Source organism: Rattus norvegicus, chromosome 2, assembly GCF_021556685.1.
Source record: "Rattus norvegicus strain SHRSP/BbbUtx chromosome 2, alternate assembly SHRSP_T2T, whole genome shotgun sequence".
NCBI lineage: Eukaryota > Metazoa > Chordata > Mammalia > Rodentia > Muridae > Rattus > Rattus norvegicus.
In genome coordinates, this window is record NC_141535.1 from 62,539,605 (window position 1) to 62,552,497 (window position 12,893).

Below are 12,893 nucleotides of genomic sequence, written 5' to 3' on the forward strand. Positions count from 1 at the left end.
CTCTTCCTCCTCTTCCTCCTCCTCTTCCTCCTCCTGCTCCTCCTCTTCCTCCTCTTCCTCCTCCTCTTCTTCCTCTTCCTCCTCTTCCTCCTCCTCCTCCTCTTCCTCCTCTTCCTCTTCCTCCTCTTCCTCCTCTTCCTCCTCCTCCTCCTCTTCCTCCTCTTCCTCCTCCTCCTCTTCCTCCTCCTCCTGCTCCTCCTCTTCCTCCTCCTCTTCTTCCTCCTCCTCCTGCTCCTCCTCTTCCTCCTCTTCCTCCTCCTCCTCTTCCTCCTCCTGCTCCTCCTCTTCCTCCTCTTCCTCCTCCTCTTCTTCCTCCTCCTCCTGCTCCTCCTCTTCCTCCTCTTCCTCCTCCTCTTCTTCCTCCTCCTCCTGCTCCTCCTCTTCCTCCTCTTCCTCCTCCTCTTCTTCCTCCTCCTCCTGCTCCTCCTCTTCCTCCTCTTCCTCCTCCTCTTCTTCCTCCTCCTCCTGCTCCTCCTCTTCCTCCTCTTCCTCCTCCTCTTCTTCCTCCTCCTCCTGCTCCTCCTCTTCCTCCTCTTCCTCCTCCTCTTCCTCCTCCTCCTCCTGCTCCTCCTCTTCCTCCTCTTCCTCCTCCTCTTCCTCCTCCTCCTCCTGCTCCTCCTCTTCCTCCTCTTCCTCCTCCTCTTCTTCCTCCTCCTCCTGCTCCTCCTCTTCCTCCTCTTCCTCCTCCTCTTCCTCCTCCTCCTCCTGCTCCTCCTCTTCCTCCTCTTCCTCCTCCTCTTCTTCCTCCTCCTCCTGCTCCTCCTCTTCCTCCTCTTCCTCCTCCTCCTCTTCCTCCTCCTCCTGCTCCTCCTCTTCCTCCTCTTCCTCCTCCTCTTCCTCCTCCTCCTCCTGCTCCTCCTCTTCCTCCTCCTCTTCTTCCTCCTCCTCCTGCTCCTCCTCTTCCTCCTCTTCCTCCTCCTCTTCTTCTTCCTCCTCCTGCTCCTCCTCTTCCTCCTCTTCCTCTTCTTCCTCCTCCTCTTCTTCTTCCTCCTCCTGCTCCTCCTCTTCCTCCTCTTCCTCCTCCTCTTCTTCCTCCTCCTCCTCCTTCTTTTCCTCCTCCTCGTCTTCTTCCCTCCCTCTCTCTTTCCCCCACCTCTCTCTCCACATTTGTATGTGCGTGCATGTGTGTGGTATATGCATGTGTGTGGAGGTCAGAAGTCAATATCAACTTTCTTCCTCTACCACTCTCCACTGCATAATTTTTGAGACAGCATATCTCACTGACCCCAAAGCTCACCAACTGGGGAACAGACTGGTCAGTGAGCTCCAGCTCCTGTCTCTGCCCCAACCCCAGTCCCGGTGTTAGAGTACAGGCATGCACCTAGCCTGGCATTTTCCGTGAGTGCTGGGAATCCAAATGAATGTCTGCACCTCGAGCTCACCCTCCAAGCCATCTCCCTAGGCCCTGATCTGCCTTTCTTCCCTAAGAATCTGTAGTTGAATAATGCTTCTTTGATTTTTCCCCCTTGGGGAAATTAAAATGTGTTTCTTAACCAATGAGGGAAAAGTGGGGAAGAGGGCCAAGAATCCCTTGCATACCAAACAGGCCCGGCTAGCTATACTAACCAAAAATGTTCCCTGTAGCGAGTCAGAGGCAGCACCATTATCCCTGTCACTATCACAGAATTAGCTAATGCTCTGGGTCACTTATGTGGGTGGGGGTGGGGCAGTGGGATCCCGTTGCTACTTCCGGCAAGACAACAGAAATAAACCAAGACTATTAAAGAAAACCTGAGACGTGAAACCAACTTCCAGTTTACTAACCTTAACAGCAGCCTAGCTTTTGTTTCGGAACTACAATAAGTGCCAAGGTCACCACAAAACACTTACCCAGCAAACTGTGAGCATTGCATTCATCTTCTCAATGCTCCAAGAATTTACGAGGCCTTTTCCTCTGTGCCCTTCGTGCATCCCATATGAGGACCACACCTATCCCGACAATCTTGTAATTGTTCAAATGCTTTTGCGAGTCTTCGTGTATTACGTTTAGAATCAGCTGATTGCTTTTTTAAAAAATCGATCTGAGCATATCTTGTTAATCTTTATCTATTTCATCGGTCCTTTGCATGCAGACACACTCAATAAATACTTTCTGAATTCAATATAATGGGATTAAATTCCAAAGCTCTAAATTACATACAGGCTGAAGGTTCATCACCACTAAACATTCATCTGGGCAAAACTCAAGGGGGCAAAAAAAAAGATTAGAAAGAAAAACTTTTAAAATGAGTTCTATATTTTGTGTGGTGTGTGTGTCTGTGTGTGTGTGTGTGTGTGTGTGTGTGTGTGTGTGTAATTGCAATGCTTATTCTAAGTTTGACTGTAAGTATAAATTAGAGGAACAAGAAAACCAAAGCTTTCGATATGAATTGAATTATGAAAAATTTTAAATTAAGAAAATTACCGTTTTCTTTTAGTTGCACAGATCATGCCTTAAGTGAGAATTCCTTAAAGGCGTTACTAAATCTTGCCAATTTTGGATTGTGTGTATAACTTTCAAAAGAGATGCTTTTGAAAGGGACGACAGATTTAGATGAGTGCACATTCTGTAATGTTTGTCTTCAGGAATCCACAACTTTATAATCATGCTTCTATTTTAGTTATTTTTATGAATCTAAGCCATGACATGCATCCTATGAGGGACATGATTTTAAAAATAAGACAAATAAACAGATGACACTCGGGTCAGGAGGTGGAGCCAGCTGCCTGGGGAGTAGTCTCCAAGACTGAGCCCTGATTACTTCTGCGAAACAGAACAGCAATGGAACGATAAACATTGTCGACTTCTGCCCTGTGGGGTACGGCGAGCCTAAGAAGATGCGTTATCATTCCAGTCTTAGGGAACCGAATCAGTTCCGGGAGGTTTCAGCGATTCGCCTCCATAGGCAGTGGAAGGAGGCCCTGTTAAACTTTCAGACCAGCGTGCTGAGAGGGCACACACAGGGGACCCACATCAATACACACATATTTCTGTCAACTGCATAACCAACTAAAACAGCCACGCCCTCAACACAAACTGCCTGTAACCCAAGGGCTAATTAAACACAAACAGCGTTGTTATCACTCACCGCTGGATGGAGTGGTGTCTGGGAAGGGTGTTCTGAGGGAGAGTACCCTGTCAATAGTGAGGCTTTCTATGAAAGGAACCTTCTGAACCTTCCTGATGGAAGAACGGGAGAGAGAAGGGAGAAAGAAGACTGAGAGCTCTAGACCATTCGGAGATGTATGTTGAAGAAAGCCAGTTACCAACTTCTTCCCAGCCTGGCCCTGGGTGGCTGCAGCTTTCTCTATGGCTGAATAGGCATGGGACGGGAAAGGAGCTGGGGACAGTGGGAAGCCAGCACTGGTTCCTTCTCCCACTGGAGAGGAGAAGCAAGCACGGGGCCCATCGTCTTAAAAAAGAAAACATTGTAAAGTGCCTGTTTATGTGCTGAAGTAATTTCTAATTAGTGGAGGCAGGGACCGTGGTCCCGTGGTCCGCTGTGGTTAAAGGAGGGGGCGTTACACCCGGACAGTGGCCGCGCTGTTCCTTCTGCTTAGCCTTCTCCTGCGACTAGCTGCAAGTCACCTCATTCCTCTCCCAGAGAGCTGCCAGTGATAGGATTTGGGTAAAATCCCCCATTCATTTATCCTGAGCATCTGTCATTTATTGTCCTGCCCTTTAGCATTTGGGCTAATTAATAGCATCCCTTGGAGGCCAAAAATTACTCTGAAGATGAAGATGCTATTTAGCTGAGGGTGATGGGAGGAGGCCCAGAGAGCCCAAAGTGATTTCCCTCCAGGGGCTGGAATCCCTAAGTGTGGTAGAAGCTAACTAATCGTGGCTATCATCACTCAGCCCCACACCCTCCCAGACCACACCAGGGAGCTCACAGGGTGCCCTGAGGATAAATGTCTGTTTATTCAGCTTTGGGGACAACTTCAGATTAGGTGCTAAAGAAACACAAAGCATTCCTACTACAGATGGGGCCTTTATTTTCTCACAACCGCACTCACGCTCCTGAACCCTCAGCTCACTGGGTATGGCTCCTTCCTGGCAATCACTCTAGTGAAGTCTGTCACAAGAACAGGCTGTGGAACCGGGATGAACTAAGACTCCTTCGTTTTATTCGTTCATTTTTCTCTCGGGGGTGTGGGGGTAGGGGGTAGGGGAAATACAGTCTGCTCCTTGTAAACCAAAATTTAAATAATCAAGACGTTCACATTGAAAATAGGAAAAAATACAAGGTTCCCCCTTCAAATTTTAGTTTACGCCCACCCCAGGTCCCCCAGCCACTCACCCGCTGCCTGGTTTCTTAAAAGAAAACACAAAAGGAAGGACCAATTTGTGAGACGTCAGAAGGCCATGTCATCCCCAGCTCGTGGCTGAGCTCTTTAAGGTTCTATGCTTTTCGGTTCCTCATCTGTCAGACTGTAATACCTACCTCAGGCAGACACATTGAAGATTAAATAAGATGCCTGCTTTGTAGTGGTCATTGTTTCTATGAATATATACGTGTATCCCTAAATTTCCCAAAAATCAAAAGTCATCAAAAGCATGAGATTTACTCATAGCCTTCTTGTAACCAACCTTCTGCCTTGGCCAAACATCCTTCCATATTAGTTTGTAAAGATGGGTTGATGTTCAGAATATTAACAACCAGCTGACCTCTTCCCTAAGCAGTCAAAACTAAGTGTGCTGGACATTAAAAGTATGTGCCAGGATGTGGCAGTATGTGGCAAAAGCCACAGAGGGGAAGGTCTTTTTAGTGATAAGGAAGACATTGGCTCATACTGGTATCCTTATCCTATCCCTACCTTCAATCTTTGAAATAAAATAGCTGGACAAAAATAAAAATATCAGAGGTGGGGAGGTACCAGCCAAATATCAACAGACTGCTGTCCCTTCAGAATGCATCATCATTGGCAGTGCTTTAAGATGACTGCATGGGCATTTATGTCATTGACTCCTTGCTTCGTTGCTTTGTGTCAAGGAACGTGCTTGTCTGTGTCTTCTCTGCTCTGGAGTTAAGCGTTACTTTGACCCAGCATGGGAATGAGCTTCTTGAAACGCTCTACTCCGTGTGTGATTTTTGTTGACATCATTGTCCCTTGCTGAGATTATCTTTCGGTCTCCTAAGATTATTTAGCTTAACACATATTTAACAGATCTCTTTAAAAGGCACATGGAGGCCAACATTTCATGGATTTATAGCTTGAATCGAAACTGAAACTTGCCACTGATTTTCTTTTCTTTTTAAAGAGACCAACAAAAACAAAACAGAAGTTCTTGGTGGGAAAGGTCATGAATTAAACTAGACTGGTAAATATTTGACAATAGTCAACAAAAGACTTGGGTTTGAGACCTTAAACTAGATGACAAACAAAAGGAAAACATATTTCACAAGAAACATGTCTTCAAATTGCTGGACGCTGCACTACACCCTGTGGGCAGACAGTAAATACAGTCATTCCTCCTTTAATGGGATCATAGGACCTGGGACTAATGCCAACATTGTAGACTAATAATCATTTTTAAGGTATTGAGTTATATATGCACTATAGTTTTTGCAGAAACTGTTACATATGCTATCTAGCTTCCTTAATAATTACTGTTATATATATATAAGCATTTTAAATCTTGTCTTAGATATTTAATATTGGCTCTGGGACTCTGTTGAGTTTACACTTGTTTAACCTGTGCCCTTTCCTTCTTTACAAACTCCTAAGTTGTTTTCACTCACTTTAGATGGATAAAATAGCAAAGGGAATTGACTGATATTTTGGTCCAAGAACATTTATTTGTGGGTGCTAATTTATCATCCCTAAGGTCACTAATAAAAGAAATAGAGAATTGTCAATAGTTTAATACTTTTAATTGGAAGATGTCTTGCTCCGGTTGTCCAATTGTAACATCTGTAGTCTTTCAAGATTGTGAGACACTTTTGCTGGTGTGGCTTAATTTTCCTTTCAGACTACCTTGTGAATAGATAGCGTTGTTATACAATGTGTGAGAGCACCCTGGAAGAGTTACGACTTAGATTTCTAAGGTTACAGCATTATCTTTCAGGGTATTTGAAAACGGCTGTGGTATTTCAGAAGAAAGTGTCTTTTATCTGTAGGAAGGGCCTCCTTTAGTCCTGGGAGAAATCCCTGTCAGGCAGATGGAAGGCAGAACCATGTAAACAGTTCTTTGGAAAGCCTGCTAGATTGGAAGAGGCTTTACATGTAAAAAGAGTCTATTAACAAGACTGTTAATAGTTTCTTATATGTACGTCCCCTGGTGCTGAAAACACAGTGTTATTCCTGAAACACTATCTGTATCCTCTCACAAACACGGGGGTAAAAGACAAGAACAAAAAAGACTGCCTTTCACATTGCCCTGAACAGACTGGGATGCCATCATTCCAAGTGTGGGGTACACTGGCTAATGTGAGTTCCCGGGCTTCAAAGCCCTCGTCAGATTTTTGGTAATCTGGTTATGCCATGTGAGTCATCAGAGTTTGGATATGAAAACTTCTGGGAGCAGTTGTAAATAGACCATGAGGCCGATAAAGATAGATTTCTGGGGCTTATCACTTTGTACAGGCTCTACAGAAATCTTAGGAGGAGGCTTGGAATGTGTATACACAGTCATATGATATTTAATTTGCAAAAGTATGATGCGTCCATAGTCTCGTGCTTGTATATGGCCTTCAAATTATATAAACTTCATTCTCTGCAGAATCTGAATTCTGCCTGGTTCCAAGAACAATCACACGGTGCCTTTGTTCCCTCCAAGCCTTTGATATAGCTCTGCTTAATCATGCAGCTTTGTCTTTGCTACCCCCTTACAAATTGAAAGAGACTGAGTCACACTCAAAATGGCAAGTATACAAAGTCCTGATAACTTTCCGGAGCAGCTGGTTTGGGGTGCAATAGCTAACCAGGGTAAGAGGGCAAACAGTGGAACAGAGAGTTGGGATAACTACACTTACAGAAAGGGAGATGTAGGATATTCAGACCACATATGCTCACCTTGGAAGACGATTCTTAACAAAGCAATGGGTGCAGGGGCATTTGGAGTTAGAGCCTTTCTGAGATTACAAAAACTAAAGGTAACAAAGACCAAACTGATCTACTGTATAAGAGCGTAAAACCAGCTAGGGAAGCTTTCAGGGAGACAACTTAAGGCTCTGATTTCACACCTGCATCCTGAGAGTGTTCCAGAAGACCCAGAAGTTACCATTAAAAGAAACTCAGCAAAAACAAGGAAAAGGCAACTTTATGTTTGTTGAATTAAGGACCCACTTGTATGAGTGGTTGACAGCTTCCCAGAGTTATTGTCTGAGCAAGAAATATCACACTTGACCATAGCCAAGGGTTGAGAAGTGATGAGCAAAAAATATCAAAGGAGGTTTAGAAGTCAAAGCTTTATTGCTCTCTCTCTCTCTCTCTCTTTCTCTCTCTCTCTCTCTCTCTCACCATCTGACTCATTCACAAGAAATGCAAACTAGCACAAACCAACCTGTGGTGACAGAAGTCAGAAAATTATTGAGGAAGGGCTGGGGATGAGAAAGTCACAGGAGAATCTCTCTGGTTCAATATCTTTCATCATTAAACAGTTCATCAGACTAAAACCCGAGAACTGCACTGCACTCTATATTAACTAAAACTGAACAAAAGCAACACACCTGAGAGTCATCAACATATTCACATAAATAAATCTTAAATATGAACAGTGACTCTGTGGAGACATGCGTAGATTGTCTAGTTGATTCAAGGAGGTAAGACTGTTTGCCCTGTGGAATAGGAAAGAGTTTCCCAAATACCAGTATCACGGATCTGTCTCCCTTCTGCCCCTCACTATCTGTGAGGAAAAATGCTTTTGGCAGACATGGGGATATTATCAGGCAAACAAAAATATTGTTACTAGAAAAAACTGGCCATTGTTTCAGCAAAGTCCATCCCTGGTCACAAAGTCCCATTGCCTTTCCCTGTATCCTCTGAGACCCCAAGCTATCTGCTGCAAGGTTGTTTTTCCTCTGTGTGGCCCTGTGACTTTAGGAACTGTGTGTTCCAATTCTCAGTGTTCTGCCTCAACATGGCCCATCCTGAGTAAATTAAGTGTAGAAATGTTTCTTCCCCATATTCTTAAAACTCATATAATAACAACTTGACAGACTTATTTTAAAAATAAATAAATAAGTAAATGTATAGCACATTCCTGTGGATAATCCCACACCCATGTGATTGTGTGCAGCACCAACTAGACTTAGTGAAGTGCATGTATGTGTGTATATATATGCATATATATACATGTGTATGTATATATATGCATGTACATATACTTGTATATGCTATGAAGTTGGGAAGGGAAGAAGATGTGTATATGATCAAAATACATTGTGTACATGAATTAAATTCTCAAATAATAAATAAATAAAATTTAAATATAAAAATACATGTGTATATCCACGTAAAGGAAATGGACACTTGTGGTAAATTAATGCCATTCCAGAGATAGCCTTCATACTTTTCTTTTGGCTAGGAAGCTGACACAAGAGAATCCCTGGAAGCTCGAGGGTCTGGTAGCCTGGTATTTGCAGAGACCAACAACAAACAACAAAAAGGACACCTTGTCTCAGACAAAGTAGAATGTCAGTATCAGTATTCAAAATTGTCTTGTGAGCACTGCACAGATGAAATGGCACACAGCACACACACGAGTGTGCCCACACACCACACATACACACACGCACACACACACACATGCACACAGAGATAGCCTAATGATTTTGATCTATATCTTCTACAACATAGTCACTCAAATGGAGCACAGATAAATGATAAAGCCTAAAGCTATAAAATTTCTAAAAAGAAAATATTCAGTCAGGCAATGATTTAAGTCACTTAAGCATAATTTCAGTAAGATACATAAAGCACCTACCTAAATGTATATATGAAAACATTACATATGGCTTCTAGAAATTAAAACTAGATTTCCTCATATCATCCGGGCCTAGTGACTTTACTCACTGAACCATTTCATCAACTCTATGAAGAATTCCTAACTCAATAACAACTTAATACAAATGTGTGTTGGAGGTGAGGGGATTGAACACTCACAACTGAGCCACAAAACCTAGCTAAAGGTTTTTTACATTGTTCATTACCAGATAGTGCAAAATAAAACATTAATAAAGAACCACAAAAACCTACTAAAGTGATCAAAATTAGCAACACTGACAACAATGAGTGCTGACAAAGATGTAGAACAACTCCCATTCTCAAGTTTCTAGTTGGAATGAAAAATGAAACATCTCTTTTGGGAAACAGTTCATCAACTGCCTTAATTAGAGTTTTGTTGCTGTGAAGAGACACCATGACTGTGGCAACTCTTAAATAGGAAATATTTACTCGAGTCTGACTTACAGTTTCAGAGCGTTAGTCCATTAGCATCATGGTGGGAAACAGAGTGGCCTATGGGCACACATGATGCTGGAGAAGAAGCTGAGAGCTCTACATTTTGATCTGCAGGCAGCAGACAGAGACTGTGTTCCATACTGGACTGTGTGTGGCTTGAACATAGGAGACCTCAAAGCCCACCCCCACAGTGACACACTTCCTCCAATAAGGCCACACCTACTCAAAAAAAGTCATACCTCTGAATAGTGCCACTCCCTATGGGCCAAGCATTCAAACATAAGAATCTAAGAGTCTTATATTGATAGGTATGCTATTCAAACCACCACATCAACTTCATATTGTAATATTTCCCCAAACACATCCTCCGAGAGACTTTTAAGTGAACATTCACTGAAACCTTGTTCATAAAAACCCAGACTCAAAAGTATCCAAATATATACCCAATACTCAAGCTGCCACAGTAAACCAATTTTGATCAGCTTGCTTACCAGCAATAAGAAGAAATGAAATATAAATATATATGGCAATATGGTTAGGTCTCAAATTTTACATAAACTAAACCCAATTGCATAACTTCATTTATCTAACATTCTAGAATAGGAAGAGTATGGTGGTCTATAATAAAGGAGTAGTTCTCTGAGGATGTCTTAAGTGCATTGACTGCAAGATACAGAGAGAATTTTTTTGTAGTGATAGAAATAGTCTATATCTTGATTATGGTCTCAGGTTATACAACTTTCTATAATTGCCAACATTTGTCTCAAATAGTAAACTTAATTCTTCTAAAGAATCCTATCATTTGTAAGATATGCTTATATAAGCATGGCAATGACTAATCTCAGTTATCCATATGGTCATATTAAGAAATGTCTAAGAGATAACAGTGTGCAAAGGAAGAGAGACCTAACCCTCAGATGTAAGCAGGACGTCTCCATTAAACCCCTCCCATCAGGCCTTGGGGAACCTTGCAGAAGAAGTAGAGGAAAGAATGTAGAGCCAGAGAAGATGGAGGACACCAAGGAAACATGGCCTTTGAAAAAACCCAGGATCAGTGCACACATGAACTCACAGAGACTGAGGCAGCATGCACAGGCCCTGCAGGAGTCTGCACCGGATGGGGTCCCAGGGCTGAAAGGAGACGTGGACACAAGCCCACATCCCTAGTCCAGAAGATGCCTCCAATTGATAACCACTTTCAATTGAAAACTTAATTTTTACCAAAGGCATTTTACTGGGGAAACAAACCACTGTTAAGGGTAGGCACCATGCCCAGCAATAGATGGTCTACAGAAAACAAACTCGTGAGAATCTTTGGAGGTGTCTTGTCTCACAATGTAGTATCAGAGTTTTGTTTTGTTTTTCACTTTTATCTTTTTAAATTATTTGTTTATTTCTATTTTCATATCCTACAGGTCCTTTGCATATAGTATGGCCTGCAGCCTCTATGGGATTCCTGAGGACGAACAAATGGGTCTCTGTGTCTGTAGTTGTTCCTCGTACCATTTCTTGACCTACCTAATTCCCTTCTGTTTGTTTTGTCCCATTCCAAAGTGTTCATTTTTGTTATATCTTACTATATTCTATTTTACTGTTATCCCTTAGAAGGCTGTTTGTTTCTAATGGATAAGGGAGTGGTTCAGATGGGAGGGGAGAGGGGAAAACTAGGAAGAAGAGAGGGAAGGGAAACCACAATCAGAACACATGGTGTGAAAAAAATCTATTTTCAATAAATGGAAAAACTTGGTATGTCTAGGAGAGAAATGGCCGTGTGGCCTGTGGAGGTCTAGGAGGTAAATGAGCACAGCACTGTGAGGCCCATGGAGGTCCCCACAGCTCTTTAACCTTCTGAAGAGACTAGCCGGTGGTGGGACTGTAGGAAGTGAGCCCCAGACGGAAGCTTTACTTTTCCTGGGCCTTACTGTCAAGTGCTCTGTTCTGCCTCTCCCCACCAGGATTAACTTCTAGGGTTGTTTGTTTGCTTGCTTGTTTGTATTTCATTTACATTTCAAATGTTATCCTCTTTTTTTTTATGCTAAGCATTCTGTCACTGTGGTGACAAAGCTAAGGAGCACAGACAAGGAAGATCTGCTTCTCTCAGCAAAGATTGTGGCTACACTATTAGAACAGAGATCAAAGTGGCTTTACCTTAGGGGTTGGGGATTTAGCTCAGTGGTAGAGCCCTTGCCTAGGAAGCGCAAGGCCCTGGGTTCGGTCCCCAGCTCCGGAAAAAAAAAAGAACCAAAAAAAAAAAAGTGGCTTTACCTTTTAGCTTAGGTATTTCAAAACTACTTGAAACTTGTTTCAGCAAGCATGTTATCCTTTTCTGGTGTTACCAAAAATCAATTCAGTGGTTTTGCAGAGTAAAATGTTAAGCACTCAGTCCTGAGGGGGAAGTTTGCCAAAAGTGAAATCAGTTCTTTGTCAAGGAGGTGTTGAAGAAGTCCGGGTAGGAGGAGGAAAAGGAAGGAAAGATGAAGAGGAACAGAAATAAGGAAGGAGAAATAAAGGAGGAAGGGAAGGAGGGAGAGGGAAAGAGGTGATGAGAGGGGACGGAGGGGAGGGAGGAAAGGAAGAAGGAAGAGGGGGAAGGAGGAAAGAAGAAATTTCCCAGGACTCTGCCAACTCATCTCCATGATCAGAAACAAGTTTATATGGGTGGATGTTGTCAGGTTGTGGGGTATTATTTAGTTAAAGCTTCATTTAGACTCCTCAATTCTAGAATTTATACGTTCTGTTCAAACAGTATTTGCTGGACAGGAACTATGTGCATAACCTTACCTTAGATGGTATAAAAAGTTCAAAGAAGAACTAGAACTGGTGTGCTCAACTCTTCTAAGCTTTGAGATGTGCCTGTTAAGCAGAACACTTGACTTCTAGTTGTATTACCATTCCTCCAGAGGGAAACAAGCTAAGTTCCTATTCAAAACCTCCAGCCTAACAGAAGTGACTCCTTAACCCAACCTGCAAGCTTTTAAAAATCAGAACAAAATCAAACTACTAAAAATCCATAGTTCAAGAGTCAGGCATACTGACCCTAGAGATGAATCACCATTGTTTATGAAGGCCTGGGTCAGGAAACTCACAGCTTTCTTGTCGGTCTCAGTCATCCTTGGGAGTTCATCAGTCATAGCTATCTATTTGTAAATAACTCTCAGAAATGTTTGTGCTAAAATCAGTGTATCTTAGGACATGAATGTAGACAGTAGATAAAAAGTAAAGCACTTATAACAGATAGAGATGCTGTATTAGTACACACACATATACTCACACTCACACACAAACACATACACAGAGCCATACACAGACATTTACTCACACATACATACACACATACACACATGCTCTCTCTCACACACACACACATACACACACCCCACAGAGGCACACTGCTCCAGCATCCCACCTCTGTTCCTATGGTTCATGGATTACCTCAGAGTATCATTGGTATCCATTAAAGGTTGGAGTGAATTACTAAAAACAAATGTTTGACATCAAAAAAGTAGACT